Genomic DNA, 21,218 nt, shown 5'->3' with positions numbered 1-21,218 from the left:
ACAAATAATTGAATCCATGAGAGAAACGGAGTGACAGCTGAGTAGGGAATAACCTAACTTCTATATAATGGATTCAAATAATTGTCTTATTGTTTGCCTGTTTTTACTTCTATCCAACTAGTCAGTTATAATATTATCTGGGAGTCCAACATGGTCATGCACCTTAAATCATCTCATTGAGTTTGCCTATTTAACCTGTAACCAGATCAATTAGAATAGTTGCAGATGCTTCAACACGGCTTCTGGCCCTCAACAGGGGTACGGTGACCATATAATTTTCTGATAAACCGGATGCAACTGAGACTTCCCTAAACCAGAACATACTGAGAGCAAAAGGGGCACCCTTAATAATCGTACTGGGGTAACAGGAAAAAAATGAAATCAGAACCTGTAGTTAGCTTAGTCAGAGCCCATCCTTGGGAATAATGAAGCTGGCTTTGAATCAAGTTTCTGCCCATTTCCTAGCTTAACCCTAATTCCTATTTCCAGATTTCTCATGCCCTTTGGATTTGGATTTTGTGTTTGGTCAACGTAAACTCTGCCTGAAAGGACCCGCCCTTCCTAATTTCTTTGCTTCTTGAGGCACTGTACACATTCTGGGGAAGACAGTGATTCCCAGCACCGTTGTGCTTGGCTGCTGAGACCTGCCAAGTCCTCAGTGATATCCTGTAAAGGAACACTTGGATATCAGATCTAGGGCTAAGGACAAGGCTGCATGAGAGCTCTCTGATTCAGTAAGAGTGAGAAGTCAGTATACTTAAGCATACGAAATTCGATGAGAAAGGTTTGTGTATGTGAAGATGAGCTATCCGATTTTGGCTGTTACCAGTAGGCAAATATTACGATTTTTCACAGATATCTTCCAACTGATAAATTTTATAAATAAAAACAGTACTTATATTATTTTAAGAAATCCCCTTAGAACCTGAAATATTTACATTAAGCTACCACCTGTTTCCAATACTGTCCCAAGTACGCAACAAAAATGGTTTAATTTGATGCATACTGTGATACAGCACACAGAGAAAGACAAAGGGCTTTGATCATAACCTTCTCATTTATTTCCTGTGTGACTTTGAGCAAGTTGTTTACACATCTTTGAACCTCAGTTTTCAACTAAGACACAAAGATAGTGACAATTATCCACTAGGATCTTTGTTGGTAAAATGCTAAAAAATTGGAGTTTTATCCCCCTCCTTCCTTTTGCTGTTTCTGCTATTATCTGACTGGTTCTTTCTGTCTTATCTTTCTATCCACTGAGAGAAAAACACCCACTAGGAAGTTTAGACATGTGCCTGACTAATGTTTAGATTACGTGTTTCTCCCCCATCATTCATGGATCAGTGACAGCTTTCTCTACACAGTGTCCTCAAAACAATAACAGGCACAGTTGAAAACAAAAGCCAGTCATTTCTCTATCCCAGCTTTGAATTTCAGGGGACTCTTTTCTTATTCCCTCTTTTAGTATGGGAGGTAAAACATACAAACAAACAAAAAGAAGTCTTGAAATTCATACTTCTCAGCCATAAGAATCAGGAATTTGGAACTTTCTACATTCCAAAAATAAAATATCAAAATCATCTTTGATGTCAAGAACCAAAGTCTCCTATACTAAGAACACAGAGCTTATGAAAATTAAATATACAGTATTAAAGAAGCAGGACATGACATGAGAGCACTTTGTGTTCTTTTCCTTTCTGGAATGAGATGCTAAGAGGAAAAGTTAGGCGAGCCATCAGGATCAGACAGAGCTTAGGATCTTTGAGAGATCTCAACTCTACCTTTCCTTGGAGTTGATATCCTCACAGGCAGTCGGGCAGGGGATGATTTGAGGAAAAGGGGTTTTGAGCTTCTCAGGCAGAAAGGGATCAAGGTCTGCTTCCTGACTGTAACCATCTGAGGACCCAAAATTGTATGGCTCCCAACGACACTAAGGGAGTCTTCAAAGGAGGGCAAATGGCCTTCAGAACAAGAGGGTCCAAGATGACCAGTAAATCTTCTTTGTTCCAGCTCCAGCAGAGAGGAGATAAGAAAAAACTATTTATGGTCATCAGGGAAGAGGAAGAAATCCCTAGCTGGTCACCAAGAGCTGAAGTAAAGTCTTCCCAGAACAGAGTCTGTGAAGATACGGCAGACGTGTTTGAGTTTCAGATGATCAGCAGTGCAGGTGAGAAGGGGTGTTGGGAGCCTGTTACCATGTGTGATCTGTGTGACATTGTTCCAGAGGGAGAGGAGCTAAGAGCCTTGGCATAAACTGCATCCCTGGAACACAGAAAAGTCAGGACAGCTTGAAACCTGAAGCTGTCCTTCACTGCTCATGTTACTTTCAGCTCTGTATGATTTAGCTCCTGGTAAGTTCTCTAGCCCCATTTGCTACTACTCTCCTGAGTCTACTCTAGCCCTGTAGTTTTCTTACTCTTCTTCAAACATGAGAAGGTTATTCCTACTCAGACCTTGGCAGGCTGTTCTTTCTGCTGAAAACGCTCTTTGTTCAGATCTTCACAGCTTTGTTCTTTTCACTCACATCTCCAATCTTCGTTCAGATTTTTCTTCAAAGCTCCAAGGTTCTCTTCTTAAAGATGCTACCCACATCATTTTTCCTAAAATAGCCTCCTCTACCATCCATGCCATCCCTTTATCCTGCTTTATTGTTTCCAGATTGCTTATTATAATCTAAAGTTATAGATTCATGTGCATATTATGCGTGTGTGTATGTGTCTCAACTAGAGTGTAAGACTGTGAGGGCAAGGATGTACCAGGTCTCCTTCATGTTTATAGCTCTAGTGCCTAGCATATAACAGGTTTCAATTGATACTAGTTGAGTGGCTCTATGAATGAATACATGAATTCTTCTTGCACAAAGATATGTCCTGGAAGAGAGGGAGCAGAATGAGTAGAAATCTTGATAGGCTGGATATTTACCACAAGCGTGAAATGACTTAATAAATCTGAAGTGAGCGGATTGCTTTTAACAGGTGAGATTCATAGTCCGTCCACATTCAGACATGCAAACACACTACTGCCTTCCCTCCACAGACCAGAAATCGGGGTTCACATGCAAGCTACATTGTATCAAAATAAAGTTGCTTTCCTTCCTATCTGAATTGCAATAATATATTTTAAGTCTTCCACATTTTTAGTGCCAGTGCTGATAAGGTGTTAATTTGAACTAAGCTCTTCTCTTTCAATCTGTATCTCATCAAAGAACTGTAGTTTAATTAGAGAAATTTTTTTGAAATATTTTTTTATTGGGCAAGAGAGCAATTATTCTAGATATTTTATCCAGATCATGATCACACACCCACAGCAAATAAAGTACTCTGCTATTCAGTAAAGTTTGTAAGGCATTTGGCCAGACACATGTATGTTTGGAGCTATACATGATTTTTGCATCCATTAGTTTTTCTCTCCCGATTCATAGCATCTTCCTTAAAAGCCAGTTTGTCAGGATCTTGAACCTAGCCTATGCATTTATCTCCATTATTACTTCTAAATTCCTGCAAGTGACAAATAAAAAAGGAATAAATTCTCTTCAGCCCTGGAATTTATTTTCCAGGCAGGGCTGTCAGTGGACCAGACTCATTAAACAAATGAGATCAGAATGATAAGAAAATTACAGCTGAAAGTATCCTCAAAAGAAAACTACAGGAGAGATTGGGGGAAGATCAAGGTAAAAGAATAAATGCAGGGAGCAAAAGCTTCTCTAGGACACTTGTCAGAATAATTATTTAAATGTCTTAAGGTATTGAGGAAAACCATGCCCAGCCCATATCTGCAGTCCTACATCAAATATTTGACTTCAGGATGAAATTTGAGAGCCACACACTTTAGGGTGTGACTTTCCTAGCTGGGAAGAATGCCTGGTGTTGGCGTTCAATTTTACAAGAGAAGTAGCTACAGTTTGAGGTAACTCCAGACTGTCAATGAAGACTTGAAGTAGGAAAAAACAAGCAAGCAAAAACCAAGCACTTCCTTTGAAAAGCAAAATAGACTCAATTTCCTCAATGTCAGAGGAAATTTCTCCTTATTTTGGCAGCTGGGCGAGGGCAGGGCGTGGGGAATGTAGGGGAGAAAAATTGTCTGCTTGTTACAGGCCCCTTGACTTTACAGTGAATGTTAGCAATCAGTAAGTCAAACCACGTTGAAAGCATTTGCAGACCAGACCAGACCAGAATACTGTCCTGATCATAGCAGAGGCATACTGGGGAAATAAAACTTTAAACATTTGCAGCGAAAATCCACACCAGGTATTATACAAATTAGCCTCAAACATCTTCCACATATATAAAAATATGTCCCAGATATTTGAGGAAAATCAACAACATGGAATCAAAACACCAAGATAAACAAGGAGATCAAATTAGTGCAGAGCAAACAGACAAAATTCAAGAAAGAAAAACTGAACATTCTAAGAAGTACACTCAAAAAGATTCAAGAGAATATGCCATTTAAAAACAAGAGCAGGAATTTGCAAAATAGAAAAAAATCAATGAGTGTATTTGTTGGAAAACAAACATAGGAATGCAAATATAATTCAACAGAAGGGCTGAATAAAATAATTGATATTATTGAAGACTCTATTAGTAATGCAGAAGATGAAGTCCAGGAATTCTCCCCAGACACCCAGCCAGAAGACAAAATGATGGAAACCGTGAGTGCCAGGTTCCTTGTAACAGTAGTTTTAAAAGGATAAACAGCACCTTGAAGCATAATCCAATGTAAAAATAAAGGAAACATTTTCAAAGATAAAAAACAAAACAGAAAGAAAACTTAGGAGCTTTCTCTTAAAAGGGCTCCCTGGGTGGTTTAGCAAAATTTGTACAATAACAAAAAAAAATCAAACATATCCTGGAACTTTTTAGAACTCCATCAATAAATAAAAAATCCTAAATGCTTTCAGAAAACAAGAAAGGGAAATTAAGTTTACTTTCAAAGAAACAGAAACCAACATGATTATCAGATACTTTTTATAAAATACCATATAGAGAAAATAATGGCACATATCCTAGAATAGGTTCAAGAAGGTATTGTTTATTTCTAGTCTAATCTGTGTTGTTTGCCTCTTTCTGGTAGCTTTGGGTTTAGTTTTTGCTTTTTGAGGTTTGGGTTTAGATTATTTTCTTCCTCCTCTACATTTTTAAGTTGTAAAATTGGGTTGTTGACTGGACATCTTTCTTCTTTTTTAATGTGAATATTTAGAGATGTAAATTTCCCTCTTAGCACTTTCATAGCATCACACAGATTTTAGTATGTTGTGTTTTATTTTCATTTGTCCCAAAATATTTTGTAGTTTTCCTTGAGATTTCTTCTTTGACCCTTTGGTTGTTTAAGAATGTGTCATATAATTTTCATATAGTTGGGGATCTTGTAGTTTTCCTTCTATTGATTTCTAGTTTAATTTTATTATGAAAAGATACATTTTATGATTTGAACCCTTTCTATTTATTGAGACTTGTGACCTAACATATGGTCTGTCGTGGAGAATGTTCCATATCCACTCGAGAAAAAAATGTGTATTCTGATGCTGATGGGTATAATGTTCTGTATATGTCTGTTAGGTTTAATTGGTTTATAATGTTAAGTCCTTTATTTCCATATTGATCTTCTGTCTGGTGTTCTATGCATTGTTGAAAGTGGGCTAGTGAAAATTCCACTCTTACTCTAGATCTTTTTATTTCTTTGTTCAGTTCTGTCAGTATTTGCTTTATACATTTACAGCATTTGTGTTTATACTTGTAACATCTTGGTGAATTGATCCTTTTATCATTAGGGAATGTCCCTCTCTGTGTTTTGTAACAGTTTTTGACTTAAAGTCTATTTTGTCTGTCTTTAGGATAACTAGCCTAGGCTCTGTTTTAGTTACTATTTGCAAGGCATAACGTTCCTGTCCTTTTACTGTCAAGTTATGCATGTCCTTAGATCTAAAGTGAGTCTCTTATACACAGTATATAGTTGAATTCTGTTGTTGTTTTTTTAATTTATTCAGCCAATATGTGTCTTTTGATTAAATGAAAATTACATTTACATTTAATGTAATTACTGAAAAGGAAGGATATACTATTGGCGTTTGGAAAATGGTTTTTTGTGTTTCTTACAGCTTTTTTGTCCTTCATTTTCTCCCTTACTGCCTTTCTTTGTGTTTAGCTGATTTTTTGTGATGATACTCTTTAAGTCCCTTCTCATTTCCTTTTGTGTATTCTCTAGATATTTTATTTGTGTTGACTGTGAGTATCACATACAATATCTTAGAGTTATAATCATCTGTTTTAACCTGATACAAATTTAATATCAATCTCATGCCAAAGCTCCTTTACACCTCAGCCCCTTTTTATATTATTAATATCACAAATTACATCTTTACATATTGTGTGTCTATTAACATTGATTTATAGTTACTTTAAACATTTACCTTTTAAATCCTATAGAAAATTACAAATAGAGTTATGAGCTAAAATGCTAATACTATGTTTGTTTATGTATTTACTTTTATTAGAGAAATTTATATTTTCATATGGCTTCAAGTTACTCTATTGTATTGACTTTCTCTTGCAGCTTTCAAGATTCTCTCTTTGTCCTCGACTTTCAACAGTTTGATTATGTGTCTCTGTAGGTTACTTTGAATTTATCCTACTTGAAATTCACTGAGTTTCTTGTATTTGTATATCCATTCTCTGCACCCCTCTCCCCCACCAAATTTGTGACATTTTCAGCCATTATTTCTTCCAGTAAGCTCTCTGCCCTTTTGTCCCTCATTTCTCCTTCTGGGACTCCTATTATGCTATCTTGGCCTACTTTTTAGTGTCCCAAAAGTCCCTTGCATGCTGTCCATTTTTCTTTATAATTTGTCGGGGTTTTTTTGCTTCTCATACTCAGTCGTTTCCAGTGACTCATCTTCATGTTCACTCATTCTTCAGTCTGATTAAATCTACTACTGAACCTCTCTAGTGAATTTTTTCACTTCAGTTGTATTTTTCGGCTCCAGAAATTTTGTAATTCTTATACACACATACACACATAACTTTTTCTTAATATTTTCCTTTCGTTCGTAAATCATTCTGATTTTGTATAAATTATTGCTTGTATTCTCTTTTAGTTTAATTAATATACTTAAGACATTTGTTTTAAATTTTTGTCTAGTCAGAGGTCTATGTTTGTTTAGTTTTGTTTTCAGAGATTAATTTTGTTCCTTTGGATTGGCCATATTTCCTTGTTTGTATGCCTTGCAATCTTTTGTTGAAAAGTAAACCTTGGAAACCACAGCTACCTTTTTGAGCGTATGCAAACTGGCTATGTGCAGGGGAAAAGCCTCACTAATCAGCCCAGCATGAAGACTTAAGGTCTTCTCAGACCTTTTCTGAGCCTGCATCTTCTTTGGGCCTGTGTGTGTATATTCTTCGAAATATTCCAAACAAATGTCTGCTTTTCAATGTTTTAATTTCCCCAGGAGTCTCATTCCATCTTCTTGGGGACTTAAATGTTCTAGTGCATTTCTCTGCTCATAATTTCTTGCCCCAGGCATCTGCAGGTCTTCAGCCTCCCTGCAGTTTCATGTGCCATGGTGCCTGCCACAGCCTCCCATGGCTTTCAACCTGGCATCCGTCCTATGCTGCCATTCCTCTCTGAGCTCTTAGTCCAGCAGTTTAGAAGCTAGTCCTTCTTGGATCTCACAGAAAGGCCACAATGTTGCACACAAGTTCTGCTTTTTTCCTTCCATCCCAAGGGAAGGAGCTTGGAATTGGGCAATTTCCCCCTGACTTTGTCATGCCACCGAAGGGAGGGAGAGTAGTAAGGGCAAGCAAAAACACCATGAAATTTCCTACCATTTTGAGTGTGGCTTTTTCTTCATTGGTTGTTTGCTTGGTTGCTGCAGATTTTTAACTATTTTTTTCGGACCTCCTACAAAGCTATTTTAGTTAGTCTGGAACTATTTATTTGATGTTCCTAGGAGAGGATGAGAGCCTGAAGCTTCCTAGTGTGCCACCTTATGTCCACCCCCCGAAAGGTATCTTAACTCTATATGTGGTCTGATGTATATTTAATTGTGAGATTAAAATAAAGTCTCATTTGGGCATCCAGAGATTCAGTGAGCTTACCAGTCATGATGTCTTTCTGCATAAAAAATTCAAAAATACTGCAACAAAATCTTAATAGTAATTTTAAATATTAGTATTGTTGTTACTATTATTCAGGTAATAGAAATCAAAGAATGGTAAATTAATAAACAGAAAACATAGGACTCTGTTTTTAAAATATTGATAAGTAATAAAAAATGCAATAACAATATTGGATAAAAATTCTAGAACAGTGGTTGATTACAAAGAAGACTGGAAGCAAGAGAGAAAAGTGATGGCTTGTTATATTTTTGTGCTGTTCAGATGGTGGATGCAATTTATTATAGGTTTTGATAACAAAAGCTTATGTGTCTGGCAGAGATCATATGGTATAACTGAGTTTAAAAGCACAGATCCATGGGGTGACTGAGTGGCTCAGTCTGACTCTTGATTTTGGCTCAGGTCATGATCCCAGGGTAGTGGGATGAGCCCTGAACTGGACTCTGTGCTGAGTGTTGAGCCTGGCTAATTGCTTTTTCTGGGTTGCCTGGGTGGCTCAGTGAATTGGGCATCTGAGTCTTAGTTTCAGTTCAGGTCACAATCTGGTGGTTTGTGGGTTCAAGCATTACACTGGGCTCTGTGCTTAGAGTGCGTGCAGAGGCTGCTTGGATTCTCTCTCTCTCTCCCTCTCTCTCTGTGCCCCTCTCTCATTCATGCTTGCTCTCTCTCAAAAAATAAATAAATAAGCTTAAAAAAAAGATTCTGGTTTTTCCTTTCTCTTGCCCCTCTTCCCTGCTCGTGCTCTGAATAAATAAATAAATAAATAAATAAATAAATAAATGCACAGATCCTGGGCACCTGCCTGGCTCAGTTGGTACCACATGTGAGTCTTGCTGTCAGGGTTGTGAGTTTGAGCCCTTGTTGGGTTTAGAGATTATTTAACAATAATATATATACATATGTGTGTGTGTGTGTGTGTGTGTGTGTGTGTGTATATATATATATATGTATATATATATGTGTGTGTATATATATGTGTGTGTATATATATGTGTGTGTATATATATGTGTGTGTATATATATATGTGTGTGTGTATATATGTTTGTGTGTGTGTGTGTGTATATATATATATATGTATATTCTTTTTAAAAGTGAGAGTATAGATCCTAAGTAAAGTCCTATAAATCACAACCAGTAGAATATGAAAACAAATGGTAATATCCAGTGTCAGTGAAGGTATAGTGAAACTGATGACCTTATACACTGTTAGTGGAAGTGGAGTGGCTGAAGTCTTTCTGGAGAACAATTTGCAGTATTCATCAAATTTTAAAATATGAACATTTTTGCCCAGCACTTCTACTTTTGTAAAAATTACCTGGCATTTTACCTAAAAAGACATGTATAAATATTTTATTAACATATGTTTTTTTCTAAAATGAAAAATAAAAGGAAACTTGTACATCCATTACATGAATGGGTTTGGATTTTAGTGAATACATATTGTGAAATACTGTTTAGCAGCTTAACAGAGAAAGATCAATTGACATGGAAACAGCTCCAGGACACATCATTAGGTCAAAATGGAAGTAGAGAAAAGGTATACATAATGACTGTACTGTATAAGTAACAAGACGATATCACATATTTGTATGTGTGTTTGTAAATGCATGGGAAAATCTAAATTATACTAATAGTTAATGATGGGAATGTGATTGGGCATGTCTTGGTGAACCAATAGATTTTCGCTTTTTACTGTCTGTGCTTCTGTATTGTTTGAATGTATTGCCCATGTTTTGTGTGTGTGTAAAATTAATGAAAGCATGTTTAATCAAACCAATTTGGAATAATATGACTGCCTAGTCACATAGTTAATTTATGTTTGTCATTAACATGGCTGAAAGGACCTTGCTACCATTTTTTAAATTTAAACATTTTTTTCTTAGAGGTTTTGGCACAGACACAAAATAACCCGGTTGTTAGGGTCAATCCTGGTATTATTGAAGATTAGTAAACAGGTAGAGATAAATTTTTCACTCTTCTAGGAAAAGAAAGAATGCAAGAACCGAGTGCTAAGTGGAATCAAATAGAAATGTGTATACAATTAAAATGTTTAAATCAACCAGTTCAAAACAAGGCTAATCCAAACAATGATAACCTGATTGTCTCCTGATGTATTATTAATTTGCCTATCCAGCTACTTAGTTCACTGTTTGATACAGTGTTATTTTTAATTTGTGTGTGGTGTGTTAATTTTCATATGTGTTTTTTGTTAGTTAACAATGATAAGAAATTCCGTTCAGTCAAAGGATTTGATTATATACGTTCTTGTGGGAGGACCAGAGCAGAGGTTTGGCCCGCTGGTGTTCTGTGCTTTGGAACACTCCTTCCCCCATTTCTTTTAGCAGTCAGCAGAATAGGCTGACATGAGGGAAATGCCTGCCAAGGAACTTTAGAAGGAGGCAGTTTTTAATTAACAGGGGCCAGAGAAGGTGATAACCCCAAGGGGTAGCGAAGAGAAATTAACATGGAAAAGCAGTTCCACGCTTATGTGGGTCCCACAAGGCCGGCCGTATTAGTGGTGTCTGTTCTGATTGAACTTTTGCTGTGTCTTTTTATTGATTCACTTGTCAGAATCTGACAAAAGGACTGCTGCCCGTCAGTTGTTTGCTCAGAGTGGTGGGTTATGGCTAGAAAATGCTTCCTTGTACAGCTGACTGCGGAGCGAGAGCTGTCGTTTTGGTTACCATTTTACAGACATGATTAATGTTGTTGGGCTTCACGTAAGAATTAAGCACATGCACACACATACAGTCTGACAGGCTTACTTACCCTGGATCTTTGAGCCTTTTTATTCTCTTAGTTCTTTGCCTGGTTTTGCAGAAAACTCTCTTAATTATTAAAATATTTTAAAATGCAATTTCAGGGATAATACTTACGCTGACTGTTGCAGACACTTTTTTCTGCCATTTACCAAGCCCTGGGCTTAGGAAACATTTTAAAAGAATAATACCTTGTGAATAAATGTTTCAAGTTTCTTTCCCAAGGATGAAAATGAATAGTAAATAAAGCATGTAAAGATCTTGTGAAATCAGCTCATGTAAGAGGAGAAGGTGGAGGGATTTTCTCTTCTTCTTTTTTTTTTTTTTTTTAACTGCCAAATATGGTACATTGAGCTGGCAAGCCTAGGGTGGGCCCCAGGAGAGCTTTTGTGCTTTTAGCACAGTGAGAATGGAAACATTCTTTAAAATATTTTAAGAACGTTTTAAACACTGTGTGGGTCTTTTTGCCTCTGTGAGAATCACACTTACTGTAGAATTCTCTGTGAGTTTACCAGTTTCAAAATAGGCTTTTATCTAAAGCAAGGGCAGACTTCCCATACTTTTTAAAAAGAGGTGATGATCATTTTTTCTAAATTCAAATAGTTTTATCTCACTGTTAGCTTACTTGAAATACAGTATTTATTAAAGGCCAATTAATAATAAAATAGTAAGATCTTCAGTACTCTATCCTGATCCATTCCCTAGAGGTTTTTCCCCCCTTTTTCTCATTATTTTGAGGTTTTGAACCCATTTGTAAAGATGTTATTCAGCCACTTACATATCACTCGCATCCATAGTTAATGAGCATCTAAATCAATGGCCATTAACCACCTGTAGTAATTGAAGACTTGAAATGTGCTCAATCTAGGGGTGCCTAGGTGGCTCAGTCAGTTAAACACTTGACTTCAGCTGAGGTCAGGATCTCATGGTTTGTGAGTTTGAGCCCCACGTCGGGCTCTGTGTGACAGCTCAGAGACTAGAGACTGCTTCATATTCTCTGTCTCCCTCTCTCTGCCCCTCCTCTCCCCTCCCCTGCTCATGCTCTCTCTTTCTCTCTCTCAGAAATAAATAAACATTAACAAAAATTTAAAAAAAAGAAAAAAAAAGAAATGTGCTCAGTCTGAATTGAGATACACTGTAAGTGTGAAATGCACACTGGATTTTATAGATGTATTATGAAAAATAGAATATAAAATATCTCAATCACTTTTTATATTGATTATATGTTTTTATAATTTATTTGATATATTGGGTGAAGTATTTTTTTTTTAATTTTTTTTTCAATGTTTATTTATTTTTGGGACAGACAGAGACAGAGCATGAACGGGGGAGGGGCAGAGAGAGAGGGAGACACAGAATCGGAAGCAGGCTCCAGGCTCCGAGCCATCAGCCCAGAGCCCGACGGGGAGCTCGAACTCACAGACCGCGAGATCGTGACCTGGCTGAAGTCGGACGCCTAATCAACTCAGCCACCCAGGCGCCCCTGAAGTATATTATTAAAATAGTCTTACATGATTGAATTTTTTTTCAATGTAGCTACTAGAAAATTTAAAATTACCTGTGTGTCTCACATTGCCTTTCTATTGGAAGCATTATTTTGGGGGATAGTAAAATTCACTATTTATTAAGAATTTGCTACATGATGTGCTATGTTAAACAGTTGATATGTATTATCTCATGTAACCTTGTAATTACCACTGAGATAGGTGATATTGTTACCTGTCTGTAGACAAGGAAGTTTAGGCAAGAGGTGTGAAGTAACTTGCTTAAGATTATGCAACTGTATAAAAATATTTCACTTTTCCTTCAATACTTTTTATTGACTATCTACATCTTATTGTGTGTAAGACATGGAACTCTGCATGGGCAATGCACTGTAATTAATTACTCTGTGATATGTATTAGTGCAACTCTAGATGGATTTGGGGAGATTAAAGATGGCCCAATTAATTTTTGCAAACTCTATTTATAAGGTGTATTAGGTTTTAGAAGATAAAGCATTGAAGTGCTCACAGAAATTTCTTATATCCCATGGTAGGAAATGTTTGAAATGCGTCTTGTGAAAAGTTTGAAGAGAAGACATTATATGAAAGAGACTGACAAATAGTATTGAATTTAGAGCGAACTCTCATTTCAAATGTAAGGTTTAAGGTTTATATATCTTTGGTATAGGAGAGGATCAGGCAGTAGTTCTAGACCTGGACAATTCTCTTATTTTCTGCAGAGCTGGAAGTGTTTTGTGGAGCACAGTACACGTCTTCTCAGCCATGTTCAAGTTAAGAGGAAAATCGGAATCAAGAGAATGAGAGGGACAGAGAGAATGAATTAGCCCTGAAGTGTATTAGCCTTGAAATGCATTGTGTCTCCCCCAAATCTCTTAAAGATCTCAATATCTAACCAGGCTCCCACAGAAAAAAAAACTTCAACATCATTTTCAATTCCTTCCTCTCTGACATTCTAATCTATCCTTTTCCATACCCTCAACTTGGCCTTTTCCTCTCTTACTTACTGCTCTTACTTAAAGTCAAAATCTGTAGAAAATTTTATAGTCTCCAACATGGTTCCTGTATCCAGAACGTTCCCACTGTAATTTATCATCCATATTGCCACCACGGCTATTTTTCTCAAACATAGATTTGATTGTATAATTTCCTTACTTGAAAGTCTTGGGAGGATCTCTTTAGCCTATCCTTAGATTTTAAGGTTAGACTCCTCAGGAAGATATTCCCTGCCTCAGTGTATCTTCCCAGCTCCCACCTCTCCCTGCTTAAGCCACCTATCTTCCATTCACACTGAAACTACGCAATTGCTTCTGCATGAGCAACTGGGAATTAAATGTCTGAATCCTGCCAGTAGAGGACCATTTCACCACATGTGTGTGGTCACAGCCGGAGATGAATTCATACCAGATCCCTGAAGCCTGAAGGCTGTGTGCATTCTGGTTGTTATTTGATGATTCAGATTCACACTGCCAGACCTTTGTAAAGCCTGAGTTTTACCTGATAGATTCCAGAAAAATGCCTTAAGGAACACCGGCCTTTTCTATTTCCAAATAAAATCTGAAACCACTTCCTGCTGGAAAATGTGAACCTGATCCTGATGGTTTTTATTTCTCCATGTCATCATTTAGGTCAAGACAATGATGTTGAGAAAACATTTATTATTCCTGAAATCAAATCCTAGAAAAAAAGTATTGACAGATGATATTTTAATTGGTTTGGCCTCTCTGGTGATTAAATAATCATGAAACCTTTTCTGTTTAACAACGGCTTGGAGTCCTTTGTATTCTTGCCTCGAAGCGGAGCAGTTTCTAGCTGGTAACACTGTGATTGATTTTTCCATATCAAATACAATGTTACGGTCTATTGTTTCCATAGCAAACATATAGCATCTGTCTTCAAATTCAGACTGTGGTCCTGCACTAGCCAGTATTACTTTATATGACCACATCCTTCCATTACAAGTATGAGTGGATTAATATCGATTTTTTCCCCTCTTGTCCAAGACTGAAGGTCTATCTTAACAGAAATAATTTACACAGCTGGCATATAAGGATATGCTTACTCCTCCTTACTTTCATGGTAAAGATTATTGCTTCGTCTGAAAATCAGATTCTGCTATTTTTAACCCATAAATAGGTTGAAAAGGGCAACATGCTTTGTAGCTCCAGCCATTTATGTTGCCGTATGTTTCCAATAACATCTTGGAGCTTTTAGAAAACTTTGACCTTTTCTTCTGTTCAAAACTGTAGAAAAACCGCAAGGAGCTGGCAAAACCATGTATCACCCTGACTTGAATGCAGTATGATTTAGCTAAACACCAAGAATTCTAAAGTGTGCGTGTAACCCATTTTATAACTTTAAATTGTTCCTCTTAAGCCAGAAATTGACAACAGAATCTCTCTGCTTCATCCAATTATAATTCACGAAATTTCCGCCCACCCCAGCCCCAAAATACACTCATCCCCATCTTTGTCCTGTTGCTCAAGAACATTTCCTTGCCTCAAATGCCCTCACTCTCCTCTATCGCTACCCTAAACTTACCCACACTTCACAACTTAGATCAGATTTTGACTTACTCTCTGGAGCTCAGTGAAACTGTTCTGGTCCTTGGTGGTTTTTCCTTTAACATTCTTCTAATGGTAAAGTAAGCACTGTAAACATGAAGTTTTAATGACATCATCTCTTGTGTATACCTGATACTGTCCTGGATGTCACCCAAGGTATAATCAGCTTATAGGTGACATGTATGTGAAAGAGTCAAACTATGGAGCCCTGCAAATGTTAGTTGTATCTGAATTTGTACTCTTTTAGTTCCTTAGTATCTCACCTAGTAGCAGGTGAGGCTAGTGTTCACTGGTAGCTGCAAATTCCAACATGGCGGAGTTTCTTGTTCCAATACTAGCAATGTGAATGAAGACTGAATTAAGAAATTAAAGAATCTGAGTTCCAGGCCTGGTTTCACCTCTATCAAATTGTATCACCTTGAGCAAGGTAATTACCATTTTGGGATTCAGATTCTTTGCTTAAAAATGACGTGACCATGACTGATGAGACCACAAAGAACTGCTTTTTCTTTTATATGCTCAGTCCCAAAATCCATGTGATGGATTCTGCGCTAAATTCTGTGCCATGCATGACCCTGCCCCCATTTTTCGTGGGTGATGGGAGTAGAACATTCCTGACTCAAGCTGAGCCAATCAAGCTCTTGCTTTGAAGAGGGAGATTTTTCTCTTTCTTGGTGTGTATACCTATTTTACTGAAGTATATTTTTCAGCAACGTCCTGACAAAGAATTCCCTGTATGTTTAAGTGCATCTTTAGTCTACCTTCACACTTGATTGAAAGGTTGGCATAGAATCGTAGAGCAAAAAGAATTTTCTCTCAAAATTTTGAAAGCACAGCTCTACTATCATCTAGCTTTGGTGTTGCTGTTGAGAACCTGACTCCCTTTTCTTTGTGTATTTTTTTGCTGTTACTTTTTTATTAATGCAATTTTCTTCTGACTCTCTGAGGACATTTATTATAGCTTAAAAGAAAATTAAACTTGTTGGACCTCTTGAATTTGGGGAAGGTATTTATATTTGTGTCTTTGTCAAACCTGGGAAAATTTTGGTTATCCTTTCTTTAAATAATTTCTCTGACTCTTTCTCTCATCTCTTTCTGGGACTCTCACAGCACTGCTTGTGTTGGTCTCCTTGATAGTATCCTACACGTCCCTTAGGCTCTGTTCACTTTTCTTAAATCTTGTCCTTTCTGTTCCTCAGATTCAATAATTTTAATTCTCCTATCTTCACATTCACTGATTCTTTCTTCTGCCTGCTTAAATCGGCCTTTGAATCCCTTTAGTAAAATTTTTATTTCAGTTATTGTATTTTGTAGTTCTAGAATTTCCTGTTTCTTTTTTTCTCACTCTTTGTTGATACTTCAGTTTTGTTCCTTCATCATTTTCTTTGCTCTCCCCACATCTTTCTTTAGTTCTCTGAAGATCTTTATAGTAGTTATTGTGAAGTCCTCTTACAGCAGGTCCTCTCTCTGGTATGGATGATTTCCTTTGGTTTATTTTTTTCCTTTGAATGGGCCATACTTTCCCACCTCTTTGTATATCTTTTGTTTGTTTTCATTTTGCCTTTTGGTCAATAACTGGACATTTGCATCTAATCATGTGATTATCTCTGATAATCAGATTCTCCCCTTCCCTGGGTCTTGATGGTTTGTTTGTTGATTGTTTTTCTCTTTGTTTTGAATCCATCTGAGGTGCAAACTTCAGGTCTTCTCTTTTTTTCTGACACTGTGCCTTTCCCAGACTATGCACAGTGATCTTTTGATTTCCAGTTTATGCAATCGCTTTTCAATGTCCTAGTCATTAATATCTGGCTTCTAAGATGAGGAAAAGAAAAATGAAAGGGTGGGGGGAGGTGCCACCAATTTACATCTCCTAGAACTTGCTTCAGCCCAAGGGTTTGGGGAGTGGAGTGAACACAGGCCAAGTTGCCTGCCACAGGACTGGTGGTGGATAGGTAACCACTGCTGAGCTGAGGCTGAAATTAACTGCAATTTGTCCCTTAAGCTTTGCCTTCACAGTTGTAAAGCTCCTATGGATTCCAGAGTTCTAAAATAGTTGCATTAGGTAGATTCTGCCAGTGCACTTGTTGTCTAGGTGGGGAGACAGGTTCCTGGTATTTTCTACCCTACTATTTTCTCAGAATTCTCTCTGTAAAATAATATGTACACATTTATTTGATTCTGATTTTCAGCCACATGCCAAAACCTCTTCCCATTTTCACATTCTATAATCTCATGGGGCTCCAGCCTGTGGACCATGAAATCATGACCTGAGCTGAAATCAAGTCAGATGTCTCACTGACTAAGCCACCCAGGGGCCCCTCAACTACTTTTAATGTAGGTTTTCAAATATTCTGTTTTCAGCTCAGTCGTTAGACTGAGTTCAAAGTGCTAAACTTTTCAGCAGTATTTAGGGAAAATTGGGTCATTTATAGTCCATGTTCCCCTTTTCCTGGCGCTAAAATTTTAATGTCTCCCGCTGTGCTAAGATAGTTATCCCTCCACCATTTGCTTCCCATTTTCCAAAAATTGGTTCAAATAAACTCATCTTCCATTTTCCTCTCGATTATTTTTCTGTCCTTGTTAACTTATAATGTAATTATGCCATTTTTTAATTATTATGCTACTCTTAATTTGGTTTTGTGGGGTAAGAAAAGATGTGATTCCTCTGCAACATTAAGCCAGAAGTAGGATTCAGGAATATAGATAATTACTAATAAGCTTCCTAGCTGATCTCATTTCACACTTGTTTAAAAAAAAATTGCTTCAGAGGAGAAACAGATGTGAATTGGGAAATACTGGTTCAGAGAAAAAAGTAGGCATGAAAACAAAATTTTATTTCCTGAAATAAGTGCTTTCGTACAGGTGTATATGTTACTATGGGAACCAATGATGTTGAGGGGAAACTAGCTAAGATTTGGGAATGGATTTTTCCTCAGGAGGTAAGATCTCAAGGGCAGATACAGTTCAGCCAAGGAAAAAGTCCAGCGAGAAGACTGAAGAGAGGAAGTAGTTCATCACCGGTTGGAGCTATACAACTCAGTAGAGAAATGTAACCATGTTTGGTATGGATGAGGCATGGATGGGGTTGGCCGTGAGGTGGCTGGAATGACAGTAGTGGTAACAGATGAGGTCAAAATGTAGGAGGGTTGTGGGAAGATGTTAAGCACATAAGGACAGTTACTAGCTATACAGTCTGTGAGGAGATGATGGAAAGGGCCAGGAGAAAGAAAAATGTGAACCTGGACGTAGAAAGATCAATTAAAAGCCTCTTGCTATCACCATTTGTAAGGGTTGATGATGTCATAAACTAAGATGGTGCAAAGGCCTGTGAGGGTGAACTCAGAAAATATTTCGGAGGAAGGACGAATAAGATTTAGCGACCAGTTATGGAAAGAGACGAAACGGGGAATAGGAACCATGGCTTTCAGGTTTCAGTTTTGAACTGAGTGGCGGTGACACCATGCATTCCAAAAGAGAAACACAGAGTTTTAAGAGGAGTGGCAGAGAGCTAGTGGAGATCATATTTGGGTGTTGATTTTTATGACATGAGGTATCTAGTAGAACTGTTGAGTCATCAGTTTGGATTAGAAATTTAGGAGAGAGTTTGGGATGGAGGGAAAAGAGGTGGTGGTTATTCATTTATATGTCATAGTTGGAGAGTAGAAATGTCCCTGGAGAGATTATAAAATCAGAGTAATAGCAGCTACCAGCTATTAAATATTTATTATGTGGTGTTCATCGTTGTGAGTGTTTAATGCTAACAACAACCTTACAAGAAAGCTACTTCCCAGTTTTGTTTACAGAGAAAGCAAGAGCCGAAAGGATGAGCTGCTTTCTGTGGGTCCCCTAATAAACATGTGAGGTAGCCACGATGCAAACACAGATTTTCTTTAATTCTAGAATAGATTCTCCATCTATTTTTCTCTCCTCAAGGCTAAAAGTAGTTGAGTTGAAGACAAAATTCATTCAAGGAGCAAGCACCTGAAAGTAATCCTTGAAAGTTAATGATAAGTAGCAGCTCTCCTGGTAGAGAAAAAGCAAAAGAATGTAGGGTTGTGGACTTTAATAGAAAAAAGAAATTCAGGGAAACAGTTAACAGTGGCAAACACCGCAGGAAGTTCACATAAGACAACAGAAAATTATCTGTTGGATTTGTCCACAAATAGGCCTTAGCTGACTTTGGTGGGAGTGAAGTCTGTGGTGTGCTAGAAGCTGAAGCACATCGCTGTAAACTGTTAAATAAAAGAGTGAGGACCTAGAAACAATCAAGTCAAGATGTCAGGCTGTGAAGGTGATGTGAGATGAAGGGTTCTTGTTAGGTGTAGCATATGGGAGAAGGATAATATGAAAGAGACTAGAGCACGTCTAGATGTTAATGGTAAAGAGTAAGCAACCAACAGTGAATTTGAAAAGAAATGGCCTAATTTATAAACTAATGTTGCTGAAGGATTCCACCATAGCCCTGGAGTAGAATTTTATCCATAGACTTTTACGATTGGGAAAAAAACATTTTTTTTTCTGGTTATAAATGTAAATCTGCCTTCTTAAGAAAATTTAAATACAAACATGTAGAAATTAGAATCTAAAAGTGTCCCTCAGGGTGTCTCTGAGTGGCTAGGAGGTTGAACAACTGACTCTTGATTTCAGCTGAGGTCATGATCTCATGATGGTGATATTGAGCCCCACGTTGGGCTCCATGCTGACAGTGCTGAGCCTGCTTGGGACTCCCTCTCTCCCTCTCCCTCTGCCCCTCCCCTGCTCACATACTCTCCCACTGTCTCTAAAAAAAATAAAAATAAAAAATAATAAATAAATAAATCAATAAATAAAGTACCCCTCGATTTCCAACCTTAACCCGGGAAAACTGCCTTTGAAAGTTGTTTATATTTTCAACAACTATGGAACTATAATGTTAATACTGGTATATGAAAAGATTTTTCACCTTTGAATGATGTATCACAGACAGACTTCTCTTCATGTTAAGACCAAAGAGCAGTGTCAGACTTTTAAAGTCTTTATAATATTAATAATCTTCACAATACTCATTGTACTCCATTGTAGGATATTGCGTTAGTTCGTTTGGGCTGCTATAACAAAAATATCATAGACTACCCAGGCTTAAAGAATAGAAATTTATTTCTTGCAGTTCTGGAGGCTGGAAGTCCAAGGACAAGTTGCCGGCCATCTGGTGAATGGCCGCTTCCTGGCTCATAGACAGTTGTTTCCTCAGTTTCCTTATACAGCAATAGAAACAAGGGAGCTCTCTCTGGCCTCTTGTCCTAAACGTTCCAACACCATCCATGAGGACTCTACCCTCTTGACATAATCATCTCCCAAAGGCCTCACCTCCAATTACCATCCCAATGGGGATGAGGTTTCTCAATGAATAAATTTTGGGTGGACACAAACGTTCAGTCTACAGTAGATACAATAAAACTTTGGGTTACAAGTAACCTGTTCTGTGAGTGTTCCACAAGACAAGCAAACATTTTTAATAAATTTTAACTTGATAAATGACCGGTGTCTTGCAATATGAGTCGTATGTGATGCCAAATGTCACATGATCACTACTGAGCCAATGGTTCTTGAAGTTCACTTTGGTATACAAGTGCTTTGGATTACAAGCATGCTTCTGGAACAAATTATACTTGCAAAACAAGCGAGCATATTTTACTCTATGTTTAACTTACTTTGTATTTTATTTAACTCTATTTAATTTAAGTCTATATTTTACTTTATATTTAACTAATTGTGTATTAAAGGACATGCAGAAAGGTTTTAATATTTGCTACTAAAAACATAATAATTGTATTATAGTATGATCCTTTTTTTTCTTCGAATACCTTTCTAAAAGCATAACAGCTGGGTGAAAGAACAAGAAGTTAGTTCTCGTTAACACATTGATAAATAAGTCTAATCTCTATTCTCACCATTAGGACATGAGTCAGGAGGATTTCCTCCAAAGGAATGGGTGGGTGGGAATGAAAGGAGATTGTAAATGAAGACCTGATTTTATAAATTGGGCAAAGAAAACTGAGGGACCGTCCTGTCCACCTCTTACCCTCCCTTCACCCTACTGCTATACTTTCTAATTTCTCTAAAGTAGAGGCAGAGCTTTGTGCTTACAGTAGAGATGGAGGAGATGCCATAGGGATTTGAGGAGAATGGAGACTGTTTGAAAACGCCAGTACGAGGAAAGAAAGAGAGTTGAGTGTGGAAACTGAAGGAAATCTGGTAGCAGTGAGACCCAATTGGATGTCAAAGGCCATCAAATTGTACTC

The 21,218-nt window shown here is 37.4% G+C and overlaps 1 long non-coding RNA gene across 5 annotated transcripts in view; it reads left to right on the top strand.

Moving 5' to 3' along the window:
- The window catches only part of LOC123385626, a 435,444-nt gene that overhangs the window by 260,876 nt on the left and 153,350 nt on the right, over positions 1-21,218 (top strand). For all 5 annotated transcript variants that reach the window (XR_006598526.1, XR_006598527.1, XR_006598531.1 and 2 more), the window contains one exon: positions 2,011-2,167. This is a non-coding gene — a long non-coding RNA (uncharacterized LOC123385626). The remainder of the gene's footprint in view (positions 1-2,010; positions 2,168-21,218) is intronic.

This window comes from Felis catus, chromosome A1 (genome assembly GCF_018350175.1).
Source record: "Felis catus isolate Fca126 chromosome A1, F.catus_Fca126_mat1.0, whole genome shotgun sequence".
Taxonomy (NCBI): Eukaryota; Metazoa; Chordata; class Mammalia; order Carnivora; family Felidae; genus Felis; species Felis catus.
The sequence above is the reverse complement of the archived record's forward strand: the minus strand, read 5'-3'. Positions and strand labels throughout refer to the sequence as shown.